At 33.0% G+C, this 21,135-nt stretch overlaps 1 protein-coding gene and 1 pseudogene across 2 annotated transcripts in view; one reads left to right on the forward strand and one right to left on the reverse strand.

Moving 5' to 3' along the window:
• Positions 1-21,135, forward strand: part of LOC145287946 (transmembrane protein 65-like) — a 192,694-nt gene that overhangs the window by 55,029 nt on the left and 116,530 nt on the right. The window lies entirely within an intron of this gene.
• Positions 20,413-20,529, reverse strand: LOC145288491 (5S ribosomal RNA; annotated as a pseudogene).

A 21,135-nucleotide genomic window follows, 5' to 3' on the forward strand; every position in this document is an offset into this window, starting at 1 on the left:
CACCCGTCTCTATTATAATAATTCTATAGATGATAATATCTATTTTGCGGTTGTCAGACTGCAATCTGTTTTGACAAAATTAGTTTTTGCAGAGAAGTGTCATTATCTTCTTACATGCAGTGCCTGCTATTCCCAAATGGTCACCCATCTGGTATTGATCAGGTTCAACATCGCTTATCTTTAGCGATCTAATAAGAACAAGTGTTTTAATATGATTGCGCCACATAAGGTGATATGTGTGGTCGTACAAAGACATATTTTCAGCACAACTTGCTCCAAAGATTTTCATTCAGCAAATGATTGGCACTCTTCCAGAGTTTTTCATGTAAAATTAATGCCAGCCAATGCTTGTTTATCGTAAAAAGAAGAAAAAAAAATTCCTTTTGTTGCATTCTCAGCACCAGCGACATATCCACCACCCTCAGCAGTGTCTGATTCTTGAAGAGCAAGCACCATCTTTGTTTACTTTGCACAATAATCGTGTTTCTAATTTTGTTGTTTTAAACTTCAGCAAATGTAATTCGTGATGTCCTCTTGCAATGTCTTTCACCTTCATTTAGCTTGTTGAGATCAAACAGTCTGAGCAGTTTGTTCAAGGTGTTCAATTCAGAAATGTTTGAGGCAAGGATAAAATAACCAACACCATGTGTTGCAACATTACATTTGTTTTCTTCTGGTGCAGATAAAAGTTTCTTGTTAATCTTACTATCTTGCTCTTGAGGTGATTTATCAGGAGTTTTTATGGTTTTGTTCTATTCGCCGAGGTTTAGACTATTACAATTATAATTTACTGTATAGGATTAAACTAGCCTGATAACTAATGATATTATTTATCATTATTTATCATTCCAAAACAGATATCTTTATTTCACTCATAGTATTTTATTCATATGTTAATGTTGTATGTCTTTCACGTGTCTCGTTGAGTAGCAGAAATTCACCAAACAACTCACCAGAGACGGATATGTGTTCCCTTGCAAAAAAAAAACAAAAAAAACAAAAACAGTTGGAGATTTTTTTGTTTGTTTTATTTCCCCTTGAAATAAAAAAGGATATGGTGAAGGAAACGTTAATAAAAGGAAATGGAAATCTTTTAAAGTTTTCAAAATTATAAGAAATCTTTTTAAATCTTACTTTTTATAGAATATATTGGTATCTTCCTGAAAAAATAAACCCTCATTAGATTCACCACCCAGTACAGTTTTGTGCCACTTTTATATCCTCTTACAATTATTAAAATAAAGATATAACACTATTAAACCTTTTATCTAGAATCTTTACTCCAATTTTGATCAAAGTCCATTACATGATTTGGATTTTAGAAAATGTCTAAAATGCAAGATTTAAGCTTAAGGAGTCTTAGCAAGCAATTGATTTTTGTTTTTGTTTTTTTTTGTTTACAAAAGAGTCACCACTTATCAAAACCCAAAGGCCACTAGAGAATATGGGTTAATAAGTGTAAGTTGTCAGTGAGACAACTGCTTAGTGATTGTGTTTGGTGAAAATGGGGCAGAATTTGACAATTTAGTGAGGCTGAATATCAAGAACTTGTTCGCATTGGACTTGAAGATGATTATGTTGTAGTCAGCTAGGAAGCAGACCAGTGGAACAGTTCCACAGGCAGGCAGTTCTAGGAAAGAAGCATTGTTTATGGAATTTTGTTTAGATTTAGGCACTGATAGAGAGTAGGTGAAATTGTTGGTAGTAATTGAAGCTTGATTAGCGCTTTGGTGAATGTTTGGCAGAGGGAGGGAATTATTGAATAAAACTCAGACAAGCACTTGCTGTGAAAATAGCAATAGAGCAGAGACAGGTTCACAACGTGGGAAAGAGTTTGCAGGGAGAAGAAAAAGGCATCGTTTAGGTGTCGAAGCCGGTTTAAAACTTTGCCAAGCCAGGATAGGGTGCTCTGAGCAGCTCCTTCCCAGATGTGGCAACAGTACTCCATTTTAAGGCATATTTGACTCTTATACAGATGGAGTGAGATACTTTCTGGAGTTAGGGTTAGGGTGACCATTTTTCTAGTGACTTTGGCAACAGATTTGATATAAGTCTTCTCTTTCAGGTTAGGAGTGAGTGAAGGTCAGTACTAGAAGCTTGTTGAAGCAGCTTCTTTGAAATTAGTCATTCATATCAATTGTGACATTTTTATGGTCTTATAAATCCAATATTTTTTTCTTATCTGGTCTTCCATCCTTGAGTCTGTACTGAATGGCATTATATATTATTTATTTTTTTGGAACTTGGTGAGACAACAACTATGGAAGGCAGTAATTACTGGGAATACAGTTACAAGATTCAGCATTTCTAGCCCGTTGCAGTTAATCACCTGAAGAAGGTCAGAGAAATAGTTGGCTGAAACATGATTAAACTATAAAGATGAGGATAAACTTTTGCAAATAAATAAGTATACAAATTACTCATCTCAAAGGATTCCAATAAAAAAATATATAAATTTACTATTTCATATATATATTATGTATATTTTTCTTACAGTTATTTGAACAATGTAGGAGTACAATTTAGTAGTAGCATTAAAATGTACAAAAATTGACTTACCATAAGTATATTTTATATTACTACTAATATATATATATATATATATATATATATACACACACACACACACACACACACACACACACACACACACACACACACACATATATATATAATGTGTGAATAGTCTACCTTTTACACTTAGACGGCACAAATCTTTCATAATTCCAGATTACCACATAGTATGAAAGTTAATGGTTATGCTGTTATATATATATATATATATATATATATATATATATATATATATATATATATATACACAGAAGCACGACCATTCATCTGATGCTATTTCGTGTAGTACATCTTTCAGAAAACCATTACTCCACTTTGATGGCTTCAGTTTTCAATGCCAACACACCCTACCAATTCAAGTTCGACTGTTTGATTATTATTTGAGTCAAGCTAAACAAAACATTTGTGAAACAAATAACAGCATAACCATTAACTTTCATACTATGTGGTAATCTGGAATTATGAAAGATTTGTGCCGTCTAAGTGTAAAAGGTAGACTATCACATTTTATCCACAAGTTCAAGTTTGCATCGGATCTACTCTTTCTGGTATGAAAAATATCAGGAAGAGGGATATGGAGTCTTTTTAGCATAAAAATAAACAACATAATTAAAAACATATCACCTGAAGTGAACTAACCTCTATTTGTAGGTGGCTTCTTAATATGTAATAGCTTTAAAAAAAATATATATATATATATATATATATATATATATATACCCCGTTGAACACAAACTAAAACGATGCTTAAAGAAAATCAACAAATGGGAAACAGAAAATGAGATTTTCTTAAGCAAAATAACTGTTCTATTTTTTTTTTTAGTTATAAGAAAAAATTATTTAATGATCAGTGTGAAACAAAGGACAGACAAATTCAAGTTTTGTTTTACAAATAATACGAAGAGTTTTCAATAACTAATGCCCATTACCTACTTTCAGTTGTTTGATCTAGCTAAAATTTTGCATGTGCAATGATTTATATCTCTATGAGTTATGTAGCAAATTATAGCTCTGAATAATTGTGGTTTCTGATTTACAGGTTTTAGATGTGGAATGGAGCCCATTGAGTGTCACCCAGTGATCCAGTTTTTGTAGTTGAAAGGATGCACACTGCAGGAGACTTTTAATGAAATGAAAGAAACGTATGGTATTGAAATCCCATCATATGACCTTGTAAAATGTTGACATCATAAATTCAAACATGGCTGGAAATCTGTAGAAAAAGTGCCCAGACCTAGTCGAAAATGCTATTAATGAGGCATATTATGTTGGGATCAGGGAGTTGTCGAGCAGGAGATGCATGGTGTCACAGATATACTACAATGTATATATTACTAGCAAGAAAGATTCGACGTTGCTCAGGATTGAATGAGGACCAATACTATGTGTTTTTTTCACTATGTTGATAGCATCATATTACTTTATTTTTACTGATTTCTCTCTATATTTAGCTACTCCCTCCCTCCTCTAATATCGTCGAAAGAATCTGAAATGTTGGAAAACTCTGAATTAGTGTCTTTATATTTATGGTTTGAATTTCATAAAAATTTAATATATCTTTAAGGGTGTTCTGTCACCAAGTCACTTAGAAGTAAGGATACATAGATATACAGCGCAGAGTAATGTAGAGATTCACAGCCATTACCATTGTTTTCCTCAAAAGAATTTTATACATATGAGATAAATTTTATCAAAATAGGATATATTTCAAGATTTAAGGTGTACTTAGAAAATCTGGTAGCACTTCCGTTTTATTCTCTGGTAAATTTTACATAAGAATACAATTTTAGAATTTATGTAGATTCTATAATCTTTTTTATAGTGAACACACACACTTCACACATGCAGAAATTGAATTATATATTATTAGTAGCAGCTGTTTGTGCGTATGTTCTGCTAATGCTACAAAAAAAAAAGAATACATCCACAAAGTTGTTACTTTCTTGATTGGCGTTGTCCTAGATAAATAAGATCTAAAATTTTGGAAAAAAAAAAAAAAAATGTTTATTCTTTGACCTTAAACTGGTGCAGACTTCCTCAGTGCATGTATGCCCAGAGAGAGAGAGAGAGAGAGAGAGAGAGAGAGAGAGAGAGAGAGAGAGAGAGAGAGAGGAATGGGCTAGACGAAAGAGAAAGATGATATGAAAGGAGTGAGAGATAGAAGTTTCAATAGATATGTTATACTTTTGCTCCAGGCAACGTCAGGGATCACTGCTTGTATATATAATAATAGTAATGATAATGATAAAACTTTTCCCAAAGCATACTTCTATTTTCAATGGATAAGAATGTATAATATATGTCAAGATCAAAGAATACATAATTTATTATTGTTTACTGTTTCACTGTCGGTATTGACATAATTACAAAGCAAGAAACTTGACAACCCATTAATAAAGCTTTTATCCAATTTAGAAATGCTGTCAAATGATAATGGAAATTGCTATGTTAGAATCCAAGTCATTTAGGAATCTGTGGAAAGTACTAAACTGATAAAACGGTCAAGTTTGCTTGAAGTATGGCTGTTCCTGAAAAAAAAAAAAAAAATGGCAAAGATTGCATGTACAAAAAAAAAAAAAAAAAGACCAAATAGACAATGTCCTAATGATCAAACCTACATTAGAAGAATGAAAACAAATCTCCAGAAAAACAACCCGGAAGGAAGAAATAGTATTATCCAAACTTCACAAAGATCATATAAGGATTAGATATTCTTGTCGGCTTAAAGATCAACAACTAATGCAACATGCCTGTTAGACTATTAACTTCTATCTTCAGTCAGAGACAATTTTTATTTTTGTCCTAATTATATAAAAAAACCCAAAAAAACCTGATCATCTGACCGAAATTATTTTTCAAAATAACACTGGTCTGTTGCTATCAGATCATGCTGTCTAAAGATACCAGAAGATATTTTTCCCCTTTCCTTTGTAGAACTCAATCATATTCTGCAAAGCCAAAAACAACAACAAAATAAGTTTCCTTTACAAAGCAACCAAACCCAACACCATAAATAAATATTTGAAGATATAGAAAAGTGAAGTATAAAGTCTTTTACTTAAATGGCCGGGTTTGACATTAAATGACCTAAAAAGGATTGATATGCCATAAAACAAAACAACCAAAATAACACTCTATCATAATAGTTTAAATCCAAAGCAACAAAAACAAACAAAAAAATTCAAAACAAAACAATATACAAAAAGAAAATATAATGCAACAAGGTAAAGAAATTTGAAAAAAGTGTTTTCTTGTTTTCCGTTCCAGGAACCAGTTCGATTTTTATGTGGTTGCCTTTTTATAACTGATAAGGTTTCATCAAGCCAATGTTGGTGGCCATTGGGGCTGAACTATATAAGAACCAAAAAAATTGGTCAGCTGAAACCGCTTTTAAATTTGTTCAACTTAAAAATAAAATTTTTTTTTTTTTTTTTAAATAAAAATAATTTTATATTTTTTGTAACTAGAAAATGAAATAAAAACTTCCAACTTAAAGGATTTTTCTTTTTATTCTTTAGAATGCAAGAAAGAAATTCTATTAAGTAGACAAAACATGAACACTAATAGAACCCCAATTGACTTTTTATTATTTAACCATCTTTAATTAAATGCTTTTCACTCTAATGCTTTACAAGAACTAGTCTTATTACCACAACTACAAAGAACTTGTCTTTTTTTCATGTACCTAACATTAAAAGGAATTTCCATGAACAGAGTTTCTTTCGAAAAAACATCCTATCCATGGAACACATTGTCACAAGATTATTTGAGGGCTGCATCATCATTTTAAAATCCAATATAAATACATACTTATTGTCTTCATAAGTAATTAAATTTTACAGGGTGAAACAATAAAATTGTCGCCATAGAAAAGACAACATGATTCCATTTCCGTTTGATGAAAACCGTTGTTTTTTCGTTTTTTTTTTTGCAGACCCTCTATTAGTTGGCTAGCTTTTATCATGTCTGAAAGTGATACGATATTTAATGAGCGAGATTGGAGATGTGCCACTGTACAACTCCTGCTCTCTACTGATCCAAGTTATGCCAATAAGACCATTGCAAGCACCCTCAAAATGCAAATTCAAATGTACTCAGGGTAATAAAAACAAAGTTTCTGATCACAGTTATGGTCTTTGGTGTGGTTTCAAGTGAGAGCCACATCATGCCACTTCACATCTTCAAAGTCAACTTGAAAGCCAACACCAAAGTGTGCCTGGATTATCTGAAGAGTATGGTGATTTCCTGGTGCAATCAGGTGGTCACTGGCAGACTGTGGCTGTGGCAGCTGGACTCCATGCCAGTACACAAGTCCAAAGAGACCCAGGCTTGGCTTCAGAAGGAGTGCTACAACTTTGTACCCTTCTCTCACTGCCCCCCCCTCCCGACCTGAACCCACTGGACTACTTCATTTGGTTATATGTTAAGAACATCACCAACATGACATCCCACAACACCAAAGTCTGCCTGATCACCGCCATCCGCCAAGTATTTGCCGAGCTCCCACCGGTACTTGTGGAAAAGGCACGCTTCCAGTTCCGGACCTGTATTGAACGGGGATTAGGGCTGAAGGTAACTTGATTAGATGTCAGCTCTACTACATAATCAAGTTATCTGAATTGATTTTTTTCAATCAAAGTTTTCAAATAAAGCTGTGGTGTTTTCTTTAGAGCAGCACTTTTATCGTTCCACCCTGTATTCCTATTTATTTATTTTCGATCCTCTTATAATATTCATCATCATTCACCTGACAATCTATGTATCTCATTAACTCTTATTCTAGAATGCCTTAATAACTGGTTATTTATTAGTAAAACAAAAAAATCAGAATGCCCGTTTGAGGTAACTATTAAATTTTTGTCACGTTAAAAACCAACCTTGTGTCTATCTTTTCCCTTGTGGGGAAAGGCAAGAAAATAGACATGTTTTTATTAAATGTGTTGATCAAGTTAAACATTTTACAACACTTTCAATATGAAAGAACTAGTGGAACGCTTGGAAATTCCACGGTGATTTCTACATCAATCTGTAAAATTTACTATCAATAACAATATTTCACTAGTGGGATCTGTGGAAATTCCATAGCGGACTCTTTCATATGTAATTCAATTACGTTCCATGAATTATTTTGTTTTGTTTCAATATTGTCTTTAAATATAAAAATAAGAATATCCGTAAACTGTTTTTTTTTTTTTTTTCAAATAAATATGTTAAATTACGTTAAATAACTTTTGCAAATAAATTTGCATCACCGCAATAGTCATTTGCTATTGATTTTTCACTGGCAATAACATTTGGTCTTCACCAGAATTTTGCTGGCAATAACTCGTCTCAAGGTTCCAGATTTATTTATTTATTTTAGGAACTTTATTTATACTTTTTAGCGGCTATTTTACTTATTTTGTTATTTAATCCTAACCCTAACCCAACTAAAACATAATCAGTTGCATGCTTAATGTCGTCTGCCACTTGAGTTTCAGCTTTTTTTTTTAATAGCAATTTCCAGTTTGTTCCCAAAATTGCAATCGGAAACCCTCGTATCTATGTACAGATCCTGTTATGCATAAGCATCGTTTGATGTTCACACATATTCACTTACTCGATCCATTTACGTTTTTTTTTTAAATTTAATATTCATTATTTCTGTAAAAATGTGTCTGTAAATAAACATATTAAAAAAAAAAGGTGTTGTAAGAAATTATTCTCACATCCCAATTTCCTCACGGCAGAAGCAAAAGAATCCACAGATACAAAAGCCATACCTTTTCAAACTCCAAATTTATTCACAAGTAACAGCAATGAAAGTTTATTGGTTCTGCTATTGTCCTTTTGCAAAACGGTGGCCTGTTTTGCCTCCACACGCCTGGAGCCAATAGTATGAATTCCTATTGTCGGAATGTTAGTTCTTTGTTCCTCAAAAGGATCCATGAATGTTCATGGTAAACTCAGCGGGAATGTTGGCGCCTATAATTAGGCATAATGTGAGTCACTTAGGACTCTAGATGAATTGAGATAGGATCCAGTATTTGATAAATAAACATGAAGAACTGTTCTCGAATGTTATCCTTAATTTGGATAGATTCAGCAGTATAAAGTTGTCTCTGCTTGTAGAGATGTGGTTCCTTGTTCACCAACTGTTTGGTGTTACATGTATGAATTGTTTTAGCTCCCTCCAGTTGGAGCTGCTGGGTTTGAGTTCATCCCGATGCTGAGTTCTGCGGGGACTGAAAAAAGAAAGCATGATACAAAAAGCACGCCAAGCGAATCACCTGACACATTCAAATTTAACCAATGATGGCCGACCACAAACTGTGTGGGCGGCTGAACAAAAGAAAGATGGTGACTGTATATGGAATTTCTCACAGTGTTCATTAAAATAGAATCGACAGATCGATTTTTTAAATATGTCCTTGTAACAAAAAATAATATTACTGAATTGCCATGTCAAAAAACAGTAATATATCCAAATATTATGAAAATTCAAATAAAAAGTTATTTATAGTTGAAAGTAAATTTTATGAAAAATTGGGCTGGGGGGAGAATTGTATTTTTGATAGATATTTTAACAGATGGTAAAATTTCAAACACAAGGGACATAACTCAGAGGCTTAATTGTTGGCCAGCTTTGAATGGCAACCAACATGTTTGTCTATAGCGATAAACTTCTTTTTTTTTACTAAAAATACAATAGCTGTTTTTCTACTTGAGAAAATTTCATAACCTTTTGATATATTACTATTTTCGACACAATTTAGACAGTAAAATTATTTTTGGTTACAAGGACATATTTAAAAACTCGATCTGTCGATTATATCTTAACAAGAACCTTAACAGATATGCAAATAAACGTTTATTTGAAAAAAATGTGAAAATTTGGTGCTTCTTAAGATGTAACAAATCATTATTTTAAATATGTTTTAAGCAAACAATATTACGCACTCAACTGTCATGTAAAAAATAGTAATATATGCAAAAATTATGAAAATCCGTTGAGTAGAACAACTGCTATTTTTTTTTTTTTTTTTTTTAGTAAAAGCAAAAATCTATTGCTATCAGCAGCAAATATTGCACACCACGAACAAGTAATCTCCAATATTCGTTCAGTTATGTCCTGTGTATGAACTCTTCACTGTCTACTGTATAACATCTAAGAAAATGCAATTTTACGTAGTTTTCCATTAAAAAATACTTTTAACTATAAATAACTTTCTACTCTATGAATTTTCGTAATTTTTGTATATACTACTATTTTCGACATGACAATTAAGTATGTAATATTTTTTTTTTGCTTAAAACGACATATTAAAAAAAAAAATCAACTTGTCGACTCTATCTTAACAAGCACCAAAAAATTCATAAAAATAAATAAACATCAAATCAGTTTACAGATATTTTTTATTTACAAGCTTCTTTCTTATTATTAATGTTTTTGTAATGTTAAATGTTTTGTGTTGGTCTTAGCGTCCACAATTCTCGTGTAATAAATAAATAAATAAATAAATAAATTAAAAAAAAAAATTAATGGATCTCTTAGCAAGCTGAAGTATCTCCTTCAGGTCAGTGACGAATTATCGAAAGTGCACCAAAAATAATTAGTTTAAAACAAAATTTTTTTTGTTTTATTTTAATATATAAAATAAAATAAAATAAAGATAATTCTTAATCAGCAAGAATAGTCCATTTGTATTCCAAGGGTGTATAAAGAAATTTATTTGTTTAATATTTTAAAGTTTAAAATAAAGTTTATATAAATAAACGTTAGCACATACATAAAAAATTGTGACCCAATATTTTATCTGTAAATTTGACGGGTCTGTGATGGTTATTGTTATGAAAAATTATGTTTGAACTGAAGCTAAAACGGCCATATTGTTTTAATTTTTTGGTTTGTTAACGAGATTGCTTTTATCCATACGTTTTCCTCATCCAATTAGAATGTGGATAGAGTTTGACTTATTAGCAACATCAGTTTTCTTTTTATAATCCATTTTCCGTCTAATGGATGGTCAAGATAATAACGGTTGAAACGACAAGCATAATAATATATTGATTTTTTTTTTTTTAAATAACAAATATTTTTTTGGGGTTAGTATTATTAAAAAAAATTCCTTCTTCTGTAAAAATGATTGTTGATGTCAACTAAATATTCTTTAAATAAAAATTTTTTTATAAATCTATTTAAGATTTTAGCAATTTAATTCTTTTTAAAACAAATATTCCGCTTTCTTACCATAAAAATAATTCTCCTATAAATGTTTCAAATCAATAAAAACAAATGTTACTTTTTGAAATATATTTGTTAGGTTATGCAAAAGTAATGTCGTTTTTTGACACATGTTGCTGAAACAATCTTTCACATATTATGTATCACTGAGTGAAAGATTCTTATGGAATATTGAGATCACCTGCCCCACTATATCTGATAAAAACGAAATTATTTTTGCACCAACCTAATATTTAAAATTGTACTCTATTAATTGACATGTTAGTATAATTTGATTTTGGAAAAATTCGCTTTTAAAATGGGTAAAATTGGAATTTTTTTTTACCTTAATGACATCAGCTTAATCACCTATCACCACTTTTTTTTTTTTTTTCAAATGTGTGTGAAAGGTCATAACGTACGTACTAACATAAGATACCTCAGCATATATACTGATTGTTTAAAGTGGGCGCTAATATCCTTCCTAACAGCAGCAGATCCAGATGGAAAAATTTTCAGAACTTACAAATAAAAAATTTGAACAGTATCTAAAAATATAAATACAAATTAATATTTAACATTTTCTATACAAAACGAATTGCAGAGAAATTTATGTTATGAATAATTTATTCAAAGATGTCAAGAACTCTAGGGGGTTTAAGGGAATTATTTTATTTCATTTTTATAGATATTGCTCCAGACAAGGCATGATCTAAGTAGCTAACAAGAATGAAAGATGATTTAAGCCAAGACAAGAGATGCCTATTGTTTCCAAGGTGGAAAACGCTCAGCAGAAAGAAAGATTTCCAGAAACCTGCAGATTTTGGAAATAAACTACTGGAATAAGAAGCTGTATTACAATGAGATATTAAAACAGCAAATTTATGGCGATTGCTTTACCAACAAGTCAAATGAACTGAAACAAAGGGAGCAGAGAATAGATCAGGCAATTATGAAGAATATATGCAATAAAGTATTTACAGAAATGTTACAGCAACATCGCGTTTGTTATGAGGTTGCAGAGAAGAAGAAAGGGTGGAGCCAGTTAAATTGCAGATACATTTCTGCACCTTATCAAGAACTCTCAAATGGAACCTATAATTACTAGCTCAAATAAGATAGCAGTATTCTATATATGGTCTGATAGTAGATTTGTAGAGATAGAGAACAGCCTGAGGTGTTTAGAGTGATAGAGAGAACTGACTTTGTGAGAAAGAGCAATAGTTTTAATATACAAACTCAAAGAAAGATTTGATGAGAAATAAAGGCCAAGAAGTTTCAGAGTCGATTGCTCTTCAAGAGTAGAACAATCCATGAGAATTTCAGGGACAAAAACAGGCATAGGACAATTTCTATTTGACTCACAGATAGGAGCCTAGAAGGTACTCTCACTCTGTGTCAGAGTGGACTTGGAAGTAAATATTACTTAGAGCTAACTCCATGCTTACCAAAATGAAAAAAAAAAAAAAAAAAAAGAAAAAGTCCAATGTGAACGAGTTCTAATTGAATCGCCCCCCTAAGTAATCCAAGTTACAAAATTCCCACTGTTTACTATGCTAAAATCACAATGACTAATGTATACCTATTAACCCTTATCCTTGAGTGGCCTCTGGGCCTTGATAAGTGGTGACACCCATGTAAAAAAAAAAAAAAAAAAAGCTTGCAAAATAACTGGATTTAACATTAAATGATCCATAAAAGTATACTAATCACCAGGTTATATCTCCTTAAGCCTTATCCTCCAGTGGTTTTAGCCTTCGTAAATGGTGATACATTAGTGAAAACGCTGTCGCTTGTGGAGAAAGGGTGCATTTCCTTCCCTTTTAAATTGTCATGAAACTAGGAGCCCCCTCCCCTCCCTGCCTCATGAGTTGTAACAATACCGAGAAGTTGTCCTAAATTTCATGCTTGTATGACCAGTTGCACTTTCTCCTGTTTTAGGGGAGTAAAATGAACTCCTTAGACAGAACAGTTTTGTACTACTTCTATGCCCCCTTACAAAGATAAAATAAGGATATAATACAATAAACTTTATGGCTGGAATCCTTATTTCAAAGTGGATCAAAACGTATTACATGATTTTGATTCTAGAAAATATCTAAGATTTTTAAGAGGTCTCAAAAAAGAAATTGAAATTCAAGTAATCATGCTTAATTGGTGCTTAGTGACTATGGATCAAATTTAATGCAAATTCGAAATATTTGAATTTTCAAATGGGAGGTTACATTCCCCTCCCAGCCTAAAAAAAAAAAAAAAAAACCTTTAAAAGAAACTGAAATTTGGAGAATTTATATAATTATAAAACTCAGATCAGCTTGCTTGTTTGAGCATTTAAACCGTCCATCCGGTTTGTGACTGCCGGTTTCAAAAAATGTGTCTGTTTACCTATTTCATGGCCACCCTGTCTTAAGTCCGATATTAAAAGTCACTGCTCCTATTCAGAGCATAGAAAAAGTCAACAATATTTTTTGTTTTAACTTATTTTAACATGTTTTCCTTACAAATAAATGTAATTTAACCCCGTTGAGTTAAAAAAAAAAAACTGATTTAAATATACAATATATTACTATAATCATATTTATAACCATATTTACTGCTTTTAGTAGTGCTCCTGTGGATTCTGACAATTTATTTTTCAGGCCTTACTTAAAAATATTTTCTCTTCAAGGAGGGGGTAGGTAGAAACTTGGTTTTAGTAGTGCTTTTAGTAGGGCCTCCTCAGTTTTAATTTTAATTAATTTAACTTGCAGCAGTGCTCTGGAGGCTTTGAATTTTACTTTTTCACTCATCACTTAAAAAAAATGTTTTCTCAAGACAATAAAAGACAATATAATCTCAAAATCATATTTTATTTTGAACATTTTTGATTTTATCCTTTAAGTGGCAACAGGTAGACTAGTATTTATTAATTCTTAAAATTTCACAAAAAGATCGGCTTCTACTCCTCTTTGCATAAAGTTAAAATTTATTCCCTATTACCCACCATTCTGCCTAACAGCTGTGTTCTAAAATGCATGATGATTGCTTAACTAGTTTTGCAATTGATGTTATAAATGTAAATATATAAACATATGCATGTTACATAACGTTATATAAATAAACTAGTCTGGGTGCCCAGCGTTGCCCGGATGTTTGGAGGAGTGTGTTGAGCAAAAAAACCAAAAAAAAACCCTAATATCTCCTCATCTCTGTCGTCTTTCAGGACGCTTCACTACTGAATCTACACGACTTCTCCAGTTCTCTCGGTCTTGCATGACACGAACACTTTCCAAGTCCTGTAGCAGGTTGTCAATGTAGGTCATTCTTCTTCTACCATGGTTTGGGTGTCCATCTGTTGGTATCTAGAGGGCCAACTTGCTGGCTTCCTCTTCGCTGTGTCTCATGGAGTGACCGGCTGTTCTCATCTTTCTCTGCTATACTTTCGACTACTTATAACTCAAGTGATTTAAATTTAAAAAAAAAAAAAGGGAAATATGAACGTTTTTTATTTTTTAGTCCTGGTTAGAAAATTGACAGACCACATTGATTTATATATTTATGTTTTAGGAAAGAATTTGAATGCCTACTAGACACTGAAGTAAAATAATTAAAAAAAAAAAAAAAAAAAATGAGGACATTTCTTCTCTCCATTTTCTAGCAATGATGTGTAATCAATATTATGGACGATTCTAATCTAGCAGCACGATCGTCTCATTTTTATTCTTCATAAATGCTCTCAGCAAATTTGGCAGCCATTTTTCTTTTTTGCATATTATCATTGCAGCAGATCTGGGCTTTTGTTATTCTAAATAAAACTTGGTATCTTTTGATAAATTTTTTTAATTTAAACTTTTTTTTTAAATAAATTATGAACCAAATTTGCGTAACATTTGTAAATATAATCAGTTGATCTTTTCTAAACAACATTTTTCTCATTATATAGTTTTCAAATATCAGACTTTCCTTCTGTTGATAAAACTTTTTTCTCTTGGTTGTTTTTTGCCTGCAAATACATTGTCCATTTTGCTTTTTTTCTGCTCTTCCACTCATGGTTAGCATTTAAGACATTTTTTTTTTTTATGGAAATTACTCCGGACAAATCAAAGCCACTTGGTGTAAGGAGTTTAAAAAAGAAAATACTACTTCAAAGTCAAAAACTAGCTAATGATATGTGTTAGATGGATAGATACTGACTCCGGAAACTGCAATTCTTCCCTCTTTGTCGGAAACATCACTCATGGAATATGAGGACTAAAGGACAAAATAAGGGAAGCGAGAGTTGCATAGGTACTAAAAGTAAACCCATGGCCAACTTTTTACCCTCCTTTTCAAATTTATTTTTAGCTTCTAAATGTGTTTAGCCTTTATAGTGTACTAGCAGGAGTACCTGACGTTTCCCGGGTGTGTGGAAGTGTAGTAAGGAACCCTCGGAGGGGGGGGGATAAAAAAGTGGTAGTAGCAGGTAGTAGGAATCAAAACAACAGTAGGCAGTTTGGGTGAAGAGAGGTGTTAAAAAAAAAAAGTGGTAGTAGGCAGGCAGGCTTGAATTCGTAACGTGAAGGAGGAAAAGAAGGTGAAAAAAAAAACATGACGCCTTTGTCGATGTGTTCATGACAAAACCGGAAGTCACGAACGCCGAAATTAAGCATAGTCTATGCAACGGTGACGATGTCTTGCTAAAATGTCGGCGAAAAAAGTGACCCCTTCCATGTACAAAACAGCCGAGTTGAGGGTGAAGAAATGAATGTTTTTAGCCAATTTTTCAATATTTGTCGTTGAAAACATCGCGCTTCAAAACGATACCAATCTCGTAAGGATCCGTCACGTGTGTCGAAAGTTTTTGCGAGGCATACGAACCTCTATTGAGGATAGGAATAATAAGAGAAAAGCTTTTTCTTTTTTAAAAAAATGTTCATGTAAAATCATTTTTTTTTTAAATTTCTCTCTGTACATATTCTTAGTCATGTTACATTTTGAACACTCCCTTCCTCTATCGACTGCCTATTACCCTCTCTCTCTCTTTGGCAACTGGTTCAATATGTAGAATGGAAAGATGGTTGGTTGGAGAGTGTCAAGATGGAAAATAGCGATTTTGCTGAGTCTACCATATCTGTATGTATTCGACTTGAATTAAATAAGAAAAAGGTCACAAAAGCTGGAAATAAAATTCTGTCTTCTTTACAATAATATGAATAAATCTTTAACAAGAACATGGGAATATGTGAACATAAACATATAAGTCATGTGGATATTATAGTAGGAAGATAATTGAGTCCAAGTTGATTTTGTGTTCATTCCACTTCCCATCTCGAATAGCACTTCTGTTTTCATTCGCGTTTCTATTCTCATATTCAACTCTGGCAGAAATTAGGCATGCTCAGTGATGCGTTAATTGCCTTGTGTATCAATACGCAAGTTTGGAGGTGCCTGTTTTCACCAACCGAATCACAACTTATTTCTATGCAAGAGAAAAATAAGTAACTGCTATAGATATAATAGAAAGAAATAACAAAAATTCTGCAGCAGCTGATTGTTTTACTTAGTTTTAGTATTGTTGGAACAACTAGTATGAATGTAAGTATTTTTCATTTTCTTTTCTTTTTTTTTTTTTCGCAAGTTCATGAAATTGTTTTATAGAATATAAATTAAATTAAATTTTTATTTTACTGTACTGGGCAGCAACAGAGGTTCCATGGAGAGAGATATCGAAATTTGCATCTCAACATTGGATAAGCTGTGGTCAGTACAGACTTCAAGGCTAACTGACAAACTGAAAAGGCAGTTCTTTAGAGCAGTGGTGGTATCTATCAGTGTTTATGGTGTTACAACCTGGACACTCACCAAAAGATTAGAAAGAAAGCTAGACGACACGTACACCTGTATGCTACAGTGTTAAATATATCTTGGCAAGATCACCCCATAAAGCAACAACTTTATGGCAACCTACCTGCCATATCTCCTACCATCAGGGAGCGACGTCTACAGTTTGCTAGTCACTGCCAGAGGAGCAAGCAAGAACTAGTGAGAAATGTGTTGCCGTGGACTCCATGGCACATGAGCATAGGACGACTTAGATCCATGTATATCCAGTAGATTGCACATGACGCCAACTGTGATCCTGAAAATCAGAGGCAACTGATGGAAGACAGGAAAATCTGGAGAGAGTTAGTTACATTGGTCTGGACAAGGATCCCGACCAGATAGAGATAGGGGGGAAAAAATATTGAAAAGTCAAAAGAATATTTTTGAATTTTGCCTTTTGTTTCTTGAAAAATATGTTCCAATAGAAAGCAAACCTTCATTTTTGCAATTTATTTTTTATTTATCACGATACGAATATAAATCTGTTTCATTAAATGAAATTGAGTGTGTTGGCAGGACAAAAAGTCATTAGAATTTAAATGAAAAGAAAAATATTTTAAAATTTCTAAAACGAGGATTGATAATTTGGATTATTATTCTCAGAACATTTCAGCAAATCGACCTTTCAGCCTTGTTTCAGTATGTCCTGTCAAGCTTGGGAATCTCTACAAAATTTATAACAGAACCATTTAGTTAATCCTTGGCGGCAGATTGTTCTCGTTCTATCATCCATGATCGAGTAGCAGTGTTAAGTAATTTTTGTTCTATTCTTAATTAGTATTGCCTGTAGTGAGGATTAAATCTTCAGTCTCCAGAAGATTGGCGCCAATAACTGATAATTACTTAACACCTTTATCCATTGTGTCATGTGTCCACATGGATACTTGGCACACTTGAAAAAGGTCTAAGGTTATGTCGATTGTGAGAATAACATCTAAGATAAGAACAGTAGTCATAAAGGCAGAAAGTCGTATTTTCTTTTTTTTTTATGTAGAGAAAAATCGGCACTTAAGATTGAAAGAAACATAAAAATTGCTTCATTTTAAAAATATTCTTCAATAAATGAGGATAGAAAAGATGAAGCATAACATTAAAATAGATACTAAGGCCACCATTTGCCCATGCATGCAGCATTGTTGCTACATCTGGACTGGTGCATCTACCACTAGCCTCTCCTTCTTAAATAGAGACCAAAAAGAGTTTTCAATCTAATTAGTGACCCTTTGTCAACTAAGCTCCAACCCCAGTCCTATCACCACAACGTTGCATCTCTGTGCCGGTTTTACAAATATTTTAATGGAATGTGCTCTGATGACCTCGTTACACTTATGGCTCCTCGATATACATATCCCCGACAAACCTGCTTACCAACAAAATCTCACCCCTTCACTGTTGAGGTCCCTAAATACCAGAAAGCTTTCTACTCTAACAGTTTCTTCCTTTGAACAACTAGACTTAGGAATTCCCTTCCTGCTACCTGCTTCCCTGACTGTACTGATATGCAAAAGGTTAAATGTAACGTAAACCAACATCTTGTTAATCTTTCTTAGATATGATCCTAAATAGTAGTCCCTTACATCCAAGTGGCGATATGCCTTGTTAGGGGTGAACTTAAGTTAAAAAAAAAAAAAAAAAGCAAAGGATATAATATGAAATAAAAATGACTTAGACTTTTTTTTTCTATTTGAAAAATCTTGTATGAGATTAAAGCAGTTGTTACATCAGAAATATTTTGCTTTTCATTGACATTGAAATGTATAATTACTTCTTATTTGGAACTGTTTGTTTTTATTTTTACCTCTTTTTGGTCAATGTGCTTGTGTTTCTTTGCTATCCTTTCATGTGTAATAAAGATCTACAATTAATAGGTATTATCTGTTCTTTTTTTTTTTCTTGCCGGCCACATCTAATCTCATTAACTGAATGTGTTGCACACAAAAAAGTCAATTGCTATTGATGTAACTGAAATTATTCCTACTTGGCACCTCCAGTGTATTGGGGTGAATAGCTTTTTTTGTGTCTTTTAAAACCAGTTTATTACTTCTAACATGTTAGGTATTTTCACTCCATAAAAATATACAAGGGCGCCTCTTCCCTATGCCTCGTATGTAATGAATATCTTGTTTATTTATCCACACTTTTTTTTTTTTTTTTATTGCATTTAACTTTAGTCGAAATTCTCAAAAATCAAGGGGCCCTTTCCTAGGGGTTAACACTTGATCTCTATATTAGACACACAGATATTTGAATATCCCAGTAAATCTACTTTACATCTCAAATACTGAGTGAGTAAAGAATTTAAGAGCATTAATTTTCCTCTCCCCAATTGCCCAGTTAACTATTTTATAGTATGGGATGCAATGATAAAATTGTCGCCCTACAAAAAATGATTCCATTTCCATTTGATGAAAACCCGTGTTTTATTTTTATTTTTTTTTTTGTTGCAGACCATCTACTAGTTGGCCAGTTGTGTACAAATCCCAAGAGCGATAAGAGCCTTCTATCATGTCTAAAAGTGACACAATGTTCAATGAGCGAGATCGGAGATGCATCACTATACAACTCTCGCTCTTTACAGATCCAAGTTATGATAGCAGGACCATTGCTAGCACTCTCAAAATGCATTGCTGGATTGCCACAATGAAAACAAAGTTTCCAGCTACGGTTATGGTCTTTGGTGTAGTTTCAAGTGAAGACCACATCATGCCACCTCACATCTTCAAAGTCAGCTTGAAAGTCAACACCAGAGTGTACCTGTATGTGCTGAAGAGTGTGGTGATCCCCTGGTGCAATCAGGTGGCCGCTGGCAGATCCTGGGTGTGGTAGCAGGACTCTGCGCCAGTCCACAAGTTCAAAGAGACCAGACTTGGCTTCACAAAAAATGCTATGACTTTGTACCCTTCTCTCATTGGCACCAACCCCTCCTCCCCAACCCGAACCTGCTAGACTACTTCGTTTGGTCATATGTCGAGAACATCACCAATATGACCTCCTACAACACTAAAGCCAGCCTGATCGCCACCATCTGCCAAATATTCGCTGAGCTCCTGCCGGCACTTGTGGAAAAGACATGCTCCCAGTTCTGGACCCGTATTGAGGCGGTAGGTGAGGATGAAAGCGGAAAGGATTGAATAGATGTCAGTTCTACTATATAATCAAGTTACCTGAATTGATTTTTTGCAATAAAAGTTTTAAAATATAACTGTAGGGTTTTTTTTTTGTTTTTTTAGGGCAACACTTTTATCGTTCCACCCTGTATATTATCTTTCTTGTGGTCTCTTAAACTTACTGCATTCTAGAACAAGAATACATCTAGTCTAATGGAGTATCCAGCTTAATGCTGTTACTATAGACAATATTACTTAAAGAAGAAGCATCATTCTTTGTATAAGCTACTGTGGGTTAGCAATACCGAGGAGATCTGATTTTGGGCTGTGAATACTATGAGATTTAGATATTTAGTTAGAATTTACTTTTAGGCAAATCACTGTACAGGGACATTAGACACTCGAGGACAGTGTCTAGAAGGCATGCAAGTTCTCTCCTTTATCTATGTACATGTATGTTTCATCGTGGGATAAGATAAGGCTATATATATATATATATATAACAGGTTCCTTCAGTCTTTGACAGACTATGGATACCCACATATGGGTTCCTGCGCATTAAATTTTTGTGGCAGGAGGTGCACAATCTCCAACCACACCTCTCCTGAGTCGACATTGTTAAATACCCGTGGCAAGTTAAGTGTCTGTACAGGACAACTGGAAACAAATGCAGAGAATAACAGAGAGCACATACAGCGCCTAGAATTCCCAAATGGTCACCCATCTGGTACTAACCAGGCTCAGCATCGCTTAACTTTGGTGATCTGATGAGAACCAGTGTGGCAATGTGATTATGCCACATATATATATATATATATATATATATATATATATATATATATAACCTTCCTCCTCCTATTCTTTTTGTTTGTTTGTTTAAATAATAACCTTATAGAACGTTATTATTCATGAACAGATGAAATGTGCATGGTGACAAGAAGATAACAAGGTTCTCAGAATTTTAGTAGTAAGTTGTAATTGTATCATCAATTTTGCTCAGAAGCATTTTTAAACTGTGAATGCTCATACTTGATACGGCAATGAGTTTTCTTAATATGAAATAAAGTTTAACACTTAAAAAAAAAAATGTTCTTGTTTTTTTTTTTTTTTTTACCAGACGTTAAAATCAATTACTTTAATTGTTAAGAAATTAACTTTTTCAGCTAATCATAATTGTTTTTCCATTCAGAAAATATCTGTTTGCTTAAAACCGTTTTGAAGGTCAGCACAGTCATTTCTGTTGCAAGTGATTAATTATTGAATACCTTAGAGTATATGCCCATTAAGATAGCACATAATTTTTATTGAATCGTAGTCTAAAGACTTTTTAACTGCTTAGTGGCTCTTGTCATTATACCTCCCCCCCCACCTCGTTCTCCATCTCGTATACCATAGCAGGAAGATCTGCAT

This window comes from Euprymna scolopes, chromosome 11, assembly GCF_053919585.1.
Source record: "Euprymna scolopes isolate OS-2025 chromosome 11, ASM5391958v1, whole genome shotgun sequence".
Taxonomy (NCBI): Eukaryota; Metazoa; Mollusca; class Cephalopoda; order Sepiida; family Sepiolidae; genus Euprymna; species Euprymna scolopes.